Source organism: Pipistrellus hanaki, assembly GCF_964339955.1.
Source record: "Pipistrellus hanaki genome assembly, chromosome: 2".
NCBI classification, from domain to species: Eukaryota; Metazoa; Chordata; class Mammalia; order Chiroptera; family Vespertilionidae; genus Pipistrellus; species Pipistrellus hanaki.
Window position 1 is genome coordinate 6,486,941 of NC_140504.1, and position 11,337 is coordinate 6,498,277.

General features: G+C 61.5%; 1 long non-coding RNA gene across 1 annotated transcript; it reads right to left on the reverse strand.

Moving 5' to 3' along the window:
* Window positions 1–7,883: 7,883 nt before the first annotated feature.
* LOC311617294 lies at window positions 7,884–9,197 on the reverse strand. Its single transcript, XR_014794098.1, has 2 exons — window positions 8,960–9,197; window positions 7,884–8,557 (listed from the first exon to the last, which is right to left on the reverse strand). It is a non-coding gene; the product is annotated as an uncharacterized lncRNA (long non-coding RNA).
* Window positions 9,198–11,337: the final 2,140 nt, after the last annotated feature.

The following is an 11,337-nucleotide window of genomic DNA, read 5'->3' on the forward strand; positions in this document are numbered from 1 at the left end:
CCCTCAGCCTGGGATGGGCCCTTCCCCCTCCTCCCAATGTGACATCATGCCTCTGCTTGTTTTCCAGCACCTTCTGCTGGAGCGGCTGCCGGAGCCACACAGCCAACGCTTCCGTCCTCCAGGACCCTGTAATCCCACCGCCTTCCCCTTCGCTGCCACCGCCCCGGCCCGAGCGCCTCACCTGTCATCCTTCCTGCCACCTCCACCCCCGCCGCGGTGACTCAGCCCGCTAATCCCCAGCTCTGCCCGCGAGCACGTGGTTCCCCGCCGGCCGGAATCCGCCCGAGTCTCCTGCTGCTCCTTCCCGCAGCCACGGGCTCTGGGCAGAGAGAGCCTGTCACACGGGCCGGCGGGCGGCGGGTTTGGGCCTGGATTCAGGCTCCCTCGGGCGGCCAGCCCTGGAGGCCAGCCCCGGAGGCGTGCACCCAGAGACCTGTCCGCCATTGTCAGTTCCTGGGAGAGCAGCCCTCCCTCCTCATCGACCCCTAAGCTGGAGCACATCCTCCACCCCTCCCCCCTTTCCCAGCCCTCCCTCCGGTCTCCCCAGAGGCAGCCTTTGTCCCGCAGCTGATGCCCTCCCTTTTTTTCACCTGTGTATGAACCTCTAAACCAGTGTTTCCCAAACTTCTCTCATGATGAGAATCACCTGGTGGAGTTGTTAAAACACAGATTCCTGAATCCCAACTAAGAAGTTCTAAACTAGAATTTTTGAGAACGTATAGGTAAAATTGCATACCTAACTTAGTGCTCTGTATATAAAATCTGTCTTAGAGCACTAAGTTAGGTATACAATTTTACCTATACGTTCCCAAAAATTCTAGTTTAGCACTTCTTAGTTGGGATTCAGGAATCTGTGTTTTAACAACTCCACCAGGTGATTCTCATCATGAGAGAAGGTTGGGAAACACTGCTCTAAACAACGGAGTTCTGTTTTGCTTGGTTTTGACAAGTTGAAGCACGTGGCATGACGTCACCTGCAATTGGTTCTTTTTCATCCAATTCTGTGTTTCTAAGATGACCCACATGGTCACACAGGACTGCAGTTATTCCTTTTCACTGCTGTATACTATCCCGCGTCTGACTATTGCACAGCCGTAGATGAGGTCACTGGTGGTGATCAGAGCATTAAAACATTGAAGTGGGCAGAGCCCGTGTCAGGGACGGGGTGTGTGGGGGGAGCGGCAAGGTGCTGTGCCTGGCGGAGCACGCCCGGGGATGGCAGGTGGCCCTATCACTGAGTGTTCACTTCCTGAGGTTATTTATCGGTTCTTGATCATTGTGTTTGCCTTCTCAAGACAAGTGTCCCTGCCAGGCAGAACACAGCTGTGCTTTGACAGTCTCTCTGAGGCCTGGGTGGGCAGGGGGAGGGGTCAGAGGGCCCGGCCAGGGCAGCACGGCCAGCTCAGGCCAGGCTCTTGCCTCCCTCCCGAGTGAAATGGGTGTGGGACTCAGGGGAGCGTGGGCAAAGGCCTGGTGATGGACTACTTGCGCCATGCAAGGAAGGACCCTTGTGCTTTATCAATCGCTTGCAGACTGATACTTTTACAAAGCAGAAAGAAACTACTAGAAAAATAGAATAAACAAGCAAAGGCCTACAGAATGCAAGGCCAGCGTTTTCACTGTTGCATTTACATGGAGTCAGCTGTCAGATGGGCACCCATGTCTGTGATGTCCTGCTGTGGGCAGTGACAAGTCATTCTTTCTGCCTTTGCATAGCTGAGCTGCCCAGGTGAGTGGGAGGACAGGAAAAGCCAAGTGGGCCCGGTGATGGGCGCCACCAGGAGTTCAGGGGCAGAGAAGCGGAGGAGGTGGGCACAGAGGACTCAGAGACAGGGAAGTCACGGGGTGCCGCAGGGATTGTGGGGGAGAGACAGGGCCAGGTGGGAAGGGCCCAGCCCCTGTGGAGGTGCCCCCTCTCTCCCCATAATGGGCCCAGCTCACTCCGAAACTCTGCTGGGTGACCACCAGCTGAGGCCCTAGTGCAGGCCTCGGCCCTGAGACTCAGTTTCCCCACATGCATAACTGGGGAGCAAGTTGTAGTGACAAGGAAAAACGAGGGCTCCGTGCTGAGCATCCACGTGGTGCCTTAGGTCAGCAGCTCTTGCTTTTACAAACAGGGAAGCCCCCTGTCCTACTGTCCTGTCCTACCGAGTGACACAAAGCCTGCCCTCCCGTTAGCCCCGGGGCCGGCGGAGCCTGGACTCCAGCAGAGCCAGAGGGTCCACAGCCCAGGTGGAGCCACAGCCTTCAGTGCCCTGATAACAGGCTCCTGGGAGCTGGGCCCCAAGCAGCTTCCTTATCTCCCCGCCACCCCCTCTCCCCCAGGGCTGGATGCCTTTCTAATTCAGGCCTTTCTGAGCAGCCTGCGGCTCCTTAAATGGTCAAACGTGGCCTGATTGCACCAGCCTGGCCCTCCGCTCTGGTTCCAATCCCGGCCACCTGCTTGGTCCCCCAGAGCCACCCAGGTGGGGAGGGTCCCTCCGGCTCAGCTCCGCCCCGGGCAGGCTGTTTGCACGCCAGCCTAGGAAGGAAGCGCTTTCCCTGAGCACATAGAGCTTGATGGGGGCTGTCCTTGGCTCTGGGCCGCACTCCCTCCCCAGCCCTCGCCCTGAAGACCCACAGGGCACCCACCAGCTTCAGCAACTTACCAGGCGCCCTTTCCGCTTAAAAATCACCTCCGCTCCCCGGGAAAGGAGCGTGTCTGTAATCAAGGCAGACTGGGATGGGAAAAGGCAGGTGATTGCTCTCTAGGGCTCCCAGCACCGCAGCCGCAGGTGGTGCTGGTCTGAGGGTGATGGCCTGGAGCCCACACCCCCCCCCCCCCCAGCCCCGAGTGGCAGCCCTGATTGCGGAAGAGGGAAGGGAGCTCAGTTATTTCAGGAGCCTTGTCCCAGGGTGCGGGTTCTGCCACCCCCAGGCCCAGGCTGGACCTGGCCCGCCTCGGTGTGAGGTCTGGGCTGCTGGAATTGTTGGGGAGAGACAGGGCCAGGTGGGAAAGGCCCCGCCCCCTCCCCATAATGGGGAAGGGAGAAGCAGGTGGAGCACAGGGGACGGAGGGCAGTGAAGTGGTCCCGTATGATTATGAATGGGCCACACGTCTCGTTATATGTTCGTCAAAACCCAGAGAATATAGGCCCCCAAAAGTAAATTCTGATGTGAACTATGGATTTCCGTTAATAATAGTGTATCAATATCAGCTCAACAATTGTTAATAAGCGCTGCACGCCAGTGCAAGACATAAGCAATTGGAGGAGCTGGGGAGGCAGGAAAGGGGGATGTGGGGATCTGTGTTTTCCCATCAAATTATCCGTAAAGGGAGAACTGCTCTGAAAGAATTAAATCTATTCATTTAAAAAGAAGAAGAGAGGCAGGAGGCAGTGTGGCCATTCTGAGCGAACCCAACTGCCTCGCTGACCCCCCTGTGCCCTGGCAGACATGGCCCCCCCCTGGCCCTCGGGGCGCCACACCACAGGAGGCTGGCCGGTGAGCAGCCCGCACTCTGACGAGCTGTCTGGCCTCGGTGCGCTCGGGCGGGCATCCCGGGTACTCTGGGCTGAGCCGGGCGGTGGGCCAGGCTGGGCCCTGCTCGCGCGTATTTGCTCTGACAAACCACCACTTTGCTTCGTGGTGCCGGCATCATGATTTACAGGAGCAGGATGACGGAAGCCGCCCGGAGCCGGCCCCCTGGAAGAGTGTCTGGGGCATTCCCGGTGAACTGCACCCGCCCATCATCCGGAGCCAGTGGGGCCTCGGTGCTGAGGTGGAGGAGGCTGTGCGCCTGCGGTGACTCTGGGGCTGGGGCCGTGTCCTGATGCCTATGCCCACCCCACACCCAGCACGCCCCCGCCCTCCACTGCAGCCCTCGTGCCTCCAGTGAATGAGGTGATGGCAAAGGGCTCCCTGGCAATGGGGACTGGGTAGGAACTGCTCTCGTTCCATGCCTAAGGCCATGTTTCTGAGTAAATGCGTTTTTCTAAGCATACACCCCATATCCCTGCCATCTCCTGCCTCCAGACTGTTCCTTTAGCCAACGTTTCCTCAACCAGGAGTCCAGGGGAGAGGGAGGTCTTGGCTGAGACACACCCATGAGGCACCTTGTTCCCAGGGCTGACCCTCTGCCCACCACTGTCACCCTGAACTTCTTCCACCGTCACAATCTTCCGGGGGGCTGCTGGTGTGGCCTCGGAGCCTGGGCCTTGTCCCTAACAGGACAGAATCGCCCGGGGGCATGTCCAGAAACTACCTACCAGCAGAGAGGGGGGGACTAACGCCCTCTGACGCCCCATCCAAACCACTGCCGAGGGAACCCCGGTGACGGAGTGCCACCACAGGCGCCCGCCCGCCTCCTGTCTCCCCACGGGGCCCTGGGTTCTCTTCTGATTGCTCGCTCGGACGTGCATGAACTCCCACCAAGGGCATTCATTCCCGCAGCGGCAGGGACCTCGAGAGAGCAGCCCGGCGTCACTTCTCAGAACCCCAGACCCGGGGTTCCAGGAAGGCCAGGGACCACACGCCCCCATGGGGCAGCCTTTCCAGGTCCTCTCAGAGCACAAAGCGGAGTCCGCACACGGCCGGTCTTTGGAAACACCCAAACACTCCCAGAATGCTGACTGGTGGGTTCCACGGGGTGGGACCTCAGAGCCATGAATCACTGGGTCCCATGGCGCCTGTGGCATGCGCTCTGGAAGCAGCCGGGCTGAGGCGGAGGGTGACCGGTGGTTCCTTCCAGCGGCTCCATCTCCACCAGGTCCCACTGCCGGGATTCGGTTTAATCAAATCCACCCCGGGCAAGAACACGGGGAGGGAGGCAGCTAGGGCCCCAGAGAAAGGGCTCCTGGCCCCGCTGCCCGCTCCCCTGCCCTGATCGAGGGAGACACTGCGAGGCTCAGAGCGAGGAACACGCCCTGTGGGCTCAGCGCCTGCTGCAAAGTTCCTGAATCAGGGTCCCCTCGCCCAGCGGCCTTCAGGAGTCAGGCCGGGCGAGACAGGGGAGGCTGGTTGGGGGTCTGCACCCGCCCAGCTCCCTGGGACCCTGTGGGTGACCAGCCCATGTGAAGTGGGTGTTATTTGGAAGCAGCTGGATCCAAGAGAGAGAGGGCGATGGGGAGACCCTGTGCTCTGGGGAGACCTGACTCACAGCAGCACTGACCCCCTGGTGCCTGTGTCCAAGCTGGTGGTCAGGGGGTCACCAGACCCTGACCACCCGGTGGCTGTGCTCTTGGAGGACCACGTGGCGTGGCTGGATTTTCAGGCCCCGATCCAGCTCAGCATCAGCTCGGTCCCCAGACCGTGAGCACAGGTCACCACTCAAACAGAGCGGCGGGGACGCGTGAACAAGTTGTGGAAAAGGCAGAGACTGGGGGCCCTGGCAGGAACTCAGGCAAACAAGGGTGGCACAGTGCTGAGGACGCCGGTGACCTGGAGGACAGATGTGCCATCTCACTGGAGCCGCCTGGGGAGGCGGGCCCAGTGCCGACCGGCCTTCGGGAATGCTGGGTTTCTAGGTGACGTCTTTAAATGTGAGCAAGTCATTTCTAAAGGTGTTTAAGCTCGTCCTAGCCGGTTGGGCTCAGTAGATAGAGCTTCAATAGGTAAGTTACACTGGAATTCTACAAAACATTGAAATAAGAAAGCAAGAGAAGAGGACAGAGGGACAACATCCAGGGGACAAAGTGAACAGTAAAATGGCAGGCTACACCCGGTCGGTATCAATGACACCTTAAAGGTAAATGGGGCAAACACACCATTACAAGTTCAAAGTAATAACTGGGTGTGTTTATCGGAGACCCAGCCTACGTGAATCGAATCAGAGATCAGGAGGGGCGTGAGGCAGGGGACGAGAGGAACAGGAACAGGGACCAGAGCGCCGAGAGGTGACCGGTGAGCAGCTTCAACTCCAAACGCTATGTCAGGGGCCACGAGTGACCGTGGAGCCTCCGTCCCAGGACTAGGTGGGCTTCCACACCCCAGATGGCTGGTGGGAGGGGCCGTTCAACCACCAGTGGGTCTGCTGGCCACCCCGCCCTGGGGTGCCCATCACTCCTGGAGGGTCCTTCTCATCCCCCTGGTCGGGGAGCCACCTGGGGTCCCACGTCCCTCCACGGTGGGCAGACAGGAACTGGGCATCACGGGTGGCCAGTGTGCTCCGTGGCCCAGAGCTCCTGGGAGCGCCCCCACTTTTCATTCTGAGTCAGAGAAGAGTCCTGGATGGCCACTCACTCGGGATAAAAATACCCAGACTCCCTTCCAGCCACAGAAAGAAGGTGGGCTGAGAGGCCCCGTGGGTGAGGCCCCTGCCCTCAGCCCCAGCCTGCTCCTGCAGGGCCTCTTGGTCAGCAGGGCCGGGTGACCCTTGGCACCGCCCTGGGTAAAAATACTGCTCTAAAAAAGGGACGGCGCTAGGTCCCCGGAGAGGGGTCAGGAGGGCAGTGCCGCGGGGACACGCAGCAGCAGCAGCAGCTGAGGGAGGGGTGTGGCCGGCCCAGACAGCCAGGCTGTGTCCCCGGAAGCCCAAAAAGGGCCCCCTGCCCATCCCTCCTCTGCTTCCCAGAAAAGAGGCCTGTGGCTTAGCAAGATGGAGCTATTTTTATGCCTCTGCCTTCCCGGGACAGGGTGAGGGGGGAAGGCACCCAGCTCCCAGCCCCCCACCCCCCCAGGGAGCACCATTCAGGTGAGGGAGGAAGAACAAGGCCAGGGCAGCTCCCAGCAGGGGTCCTCAAACTTTTTAAAGTGGGGGCCAGATCACGGTCCCTCAGAGAGCTGGAGGGCCGGACTATATGAACTACTAATCCCTACTGTAACACCTTGGCTGCGCTCACTGCCCAAAAAACCTGGCGGGCAGGATCAGACTCCCCTGGGGGCTGCATGTGGCCCGCGGGCCATAGTTTGAAGACCCCTGCATTAGAGGAACGGAGAACTAAGCAAAGCAACCTCCTCCTCTCCTCAGTAAGGGGGGCCGGCCGGTGTTTGCTGGGGTCCCAGTGAGGGGTGAGGGGGAGAGACGGGCCCAACACCTCCAGTGTCAGCGGTCTGCGTGGGTGTGGGCGGGGGCGGGGTGTGGGTGCCTGAAGGGGCCTGAGGGTGTGGTGGGCTGGTGCTGGGGTGGGAACAGGTACCCCTGGAGTAAACCCTAGGGTTTCTGGGGACATCCTGGGCCCACCTCCTCTCATTTCTCTTCCCTCTTTTCCGCCCCTCTCCCACTCCGTTGTCACTGCCTCTTAGGTTCACAGCTGGCGTAGGTACCCCCTGCTCTCCCACCCCGGGCACCAGGGCCAGGGAGGTGGGGGATGAGATGAGGTTCTGCATGCCAACGGGGAGCGCCATGGAGACTCTCCCAGATAAGCTGCAGAGATGGCCTGGGAGGGAGCCGGGAGGGAGGGAGTTGGGGTGGAGGAAGGAGCTCAAAGTGGTGGGGGTAGGGGTAGGGGATGGGGTTCTGAGGGCTGCACAGTTACTGTGCAAAGGAAGCCAAGCCCCAACCCTCCCTCTCGGCCTGACTGTGCTGGCTCCCCTGAGCCCGGGCCCCTCCGGCCGCTCTGTGCTCATAGCAGAGCTGGATGACGAGGGGACCGTCAGGGGCAATCGGAGTGGGCTGAATGATGGCTCCCAAATATCCGTCCATGTCCTGGTCCCGGAACCTGTGCTGTGACCTTATCTGGAAGCAGGGTCTTTGCCGAGGTGACTGAACTAGGATCTTGTTGAGCTCATCCTGAATTATTGCAAGGTCCCACAGCGTAGGTGTGAAGTGAGGGGCCAGCACAGACAAGAGGCAGGGACCAGGCCTGCAGCGAGACACCCGGGCGTGAAGGAGTTGATTACCAATATCGATGGAAACAGCAATGATCCCTGTCATTCATCAAGGGCCCACTGTAGAGACCAGTCCCTCCACATCTATGATTTTTATTCTGCAGAAGAACCCTAAGAAATAGATATAATTTTTGTAATTTTACAGGTGAGAAAAGGGATGCATAGAGAATGAGATGTCAGACCCAGAATTCAAGTCGAAGTCCGCGTCCTCCGGTGTGGGCACTGCCCTGGAAGCAGTGATGGCAGTGGGCTGGTTCACTCTGGGCCGCCGTCGGGACGAGGGGCTGCGTGGAGGCTCGGGACCACGCGTGCTGGCCCGTCACGGGCCGCCATGTGCATGTGGAAGGCCGGTATCCTCTGCATCTCAGTCCACTCGGTTCCTTAGCTCAGGCAGGGGAAGTTCTGGTAGCAAACTCTGATGGCAGGGAATCCCACACCCATCCAGCCCTTACGTAGGGGATGGCAACAAGCAGCAGTGTGACTCCTGAAGGACTCACTCAACAACGATCCGAATGTCCCCAGCTCCCGGCCAGACAGCCAGAGGCCAGCGGCCGGCCGAGAGAGCCCGTTGGACTGGCTTTCGGTGCGCTTGGCTGAGGGTCCTGCTTACGGAGGAGGTTAAACGCGACTTCCGATTCCCATCACCACCCTCTCCGGGGAGGGATCTGCCGCGCCTGTGTATCTGTGAATACACACGTGAAGTCCAGTGTACAAAGTGAGAGCTAAACCAAAGGGTATGAAGAACAAAGATCTGTAAAGACAAGAACAATCACAAACGCAGGAGTCGGGGTATGAGACAGGTGCCCCTGCTGGAGGAGGACAGGACGGGCGGGCAGGACCTGGGCCCCTAAAAGAGGAGATGAGCAGCCCAGGGGGAGAGGTACCCCATGCGTGTGTGGCCTGGGAGCAGTGTGAGGAGGGACACCTGGGCCTGCGGGCTGCTGGGCGAGGGGAGCAGGGCCGGGGTGCGGGGGGACTTGGAACCCGTTGGCTCGGATCCCTCAGGCCAGCGGCGCCGCACGGCTGTGCCCGGCCTGGCCCTGGGAGCCGCCGTGGCCTCTGTGTCTCTCCGTCCAACCACTTTCTCTTCCAGGCGGCCCCACCCAGCGTCCCTTTCCTGCCCCAGGCTGGGGCTTTCCGAGCGGTTACTCACCACTCCCGGTGTTTGTCCGCAGGGCCTTCCCGCCCGGCTGCCGGCTGCCGTTGTTTTGACTTGCCCGGCTCTTCTTGTGTCTTCACCCTGGTTATGTAAGGAGGCTTTATGTAACCGGCGGGCTCCATTGTCCCGGGCCTGGGGGGGCCGCACCAGCTATCTAGGGCACTGGCCTAAGTTTCCAATCCCTCGATGGGCCGGTGCAGTGAGCGCCCAGCCTGCTCACGCCTCCTGAGGTACCCCCCCTTTCTAGCCCTGCCTTCCTGCCCCCCCGCCTGCGACCCCACAGTCAGAGGGAGGCCCGCCCCGCCCTCTGCCCTGGAGAGGGATCCTTTTGGGGACCCAGAAAGAGAGAAGGGGTGAGGGGACTGCTGAGAAGCTCATCAGGGGGTGATGAGGCAAGAGCAGCATCTCAGATTCCAGGACAGTTGGTGTGGGAGGGGACCCCCGGCCCCCCAGGAGGGGGCTGGGGCAGGGAAGGAGCCAAGGCGGCACCGGGGCCCTCGAGGAGAGAGTAGATACCCCTCAGGCCTGCGCCACACCCCACCCCGGGGAGGGGAAGCTGGCCGCCCGTCCCCCAGATACAGCCTCCCTGTCCAGTGCTCTGGATCGTCCACCTCCAGCACGTCCAGCTCCCGTGGCCAGAGGGAGACTCCAGGCGGCGCCGGGTTTGCCGTACACGCCAGCAGCCTGGACAGGACCCTGGGTGCCCGGCTGGAGGGAGAGAAGGAGGAGAGGCTGTTACCAGCTCCCAAGGCCGGGGTCAGGCTGCTCCAGCGACAGAGAGGCAGCAGGGACTGGAGCATCGAGAGGAGGGATTCCCCCACTTCTCCCTGCCTCCGCCCCAGGCTCCCCCCAGAGCGACACTGGCCAGACATGAAACATGACGTTGGCAGGACAGGGGGGCCTGGGGCCCACAGTCTCCACGGTCAGACCTGCCCCAAGAGCCATGCCGGGCAAGGGGGACCAAGGGCTTCTAGGCCCCACAGCCTGTGTGACTCGAGTGAGGCGTCAGACAGGAGGCCACGGCCAAGGCCACTGCAGGGCTGTCCAGCAGCAGGCTTGCAGAGCACCTGGGCGTGGCTGGGCAGTGGTGGGGGCCCCTTGTCGGGGCCAGTGGCCCGAGGAGAGCACTGGCCTGAGGTCCAGCCTGTTCTCTGAGGCCAGGACATCGGCGCTGGGGGCGGGAAGCCCTGGCTGACTCGCTTCCCCCGGGGGTGGGGCTCCCACTCGGACGTGTGTCCTCCGCTGTGTGCAGGAGCCGCGGCGTCCCCTCCTGGGCTGCGCCCGGAAGCCAGGGCTTCCCCTTTCCTGGCGGCTACCGAGGCCGCCTTCTTTCCCATTCCCCGAAAGGAAAACTTCTGCAGCCCTCCGGCCAAGTCGGCGGGAACTGACTTCATTTCGGCGGAGATTAACCGGCAGGAAGTGTCATTATCTAGATGGACCCATGAGCCCAGGAGAAGGTCGTCCACAGGCCTCGTCCCAGAGAGCCAGCAGGGAAACCACGGTGACGGGGGTGGGGTTGGGGGGGTGGAGAGAACACCAGCAGGAAGGAGGGACCCCGCCTCGGCCCCTCCGTGCTGCCAGCAGCTCCTGCTCCTCCGACCCCCTCCGTTCTCCTGAACACGCAGGCACATACAAGGGCAGAAACGTCCCCGGACGCCAGGTCCTCCCAAAAACATGCCCCCTTCAAAGTACTCGGGCTGGACCTCATATCCCCACGACGGGAGGCTGCTCTGAGGAGGAAAGGCTCCGGCAGGTACACAGTTGCATCGCAATCACCTGTCAGCATGTGGAGTCCCTTTGGCCTGAGAACGCCGGGTCCCGGCCTGCAGGGCTGGCTCTGTCCGGGAGAGCGCTGACTTCACGCCTGCAGTGTGAGGGACACGTGTGCCCGCCCAGGGGGAGGACCAGGACAAAGGCTGCTGCCCCTCCTCCGGGCCCGCAGGCCCTGCACGGGGAGGGCCCCTGCTCCCGGGGAGAGGCAGGCAGACTTGTTCACATAGAGCCGTGGACGGCAAACTGCGCTCTCGAGCCACATGCGGCTCTTTGGCCTTTCCCTCCAACTCGAGGGCCAAGCCCGAGGGGACCTCTGATGACATTAGTCACACACCAAGGCCCCGGCCCCAAGCTCTGGCTGAGCCCAAGGCCCCAGGTCCCTTCCCCACCCTGGGCCACAAGGTAAGGCAGGGGAGCTGGCTCTCGGCCCAGGTCCACACCAGCCTCCCGTGAGCGTGGGCCTGCATCACCTGCAGGGCCCAGGGCCCAGAGCTGGGCTGGAGGGCCATTGCAGACAGAGGTGGTCATCAGACAGCCGGCATGTCTGCGCACAGGGCCAGCGGTGTGACCTCACCAGTCACCCCTCCAGGGTCCGGCCT